This window comes from Carassius auratus, chromosome 14 (genome assembly GCF_003368295.1).
Source record: "Carassius auratus strain Wakin chromosome 14, ASM336829v1, whole genome shotgun sequence".
NCBI lineage: Eukaryota > Metazoa > Chordata > Actinopteri > Cypriniformes > Cyprinidae > Carassius > Carassius auratus.
In genome coordinates, this window is record NC_039256.1 from 33,548,299 (window position 1) to 33,548,504 (window position 206).

Consider the following 206-nt stretch of genomic DNA (forward strand, 5'->3'; position numbering starts at 1 on the left):
AACTCTCTCTCTCTCTCTCTGTGTGTGTTTGTGTGTGTGAGAGAGAGAGCAAAGGGAATATCACCCACAATCTTTTCCATTTTCCTTTCTTAACCAGGTTAACGTTGATGTCTCCTCTCTATTTCTATCCGTCTGCATCTCTCACTGTAGGACTCTTACAGAGCTTAAAATATCATTTAAAAAACAAAAATGACTGCTCTTGGATA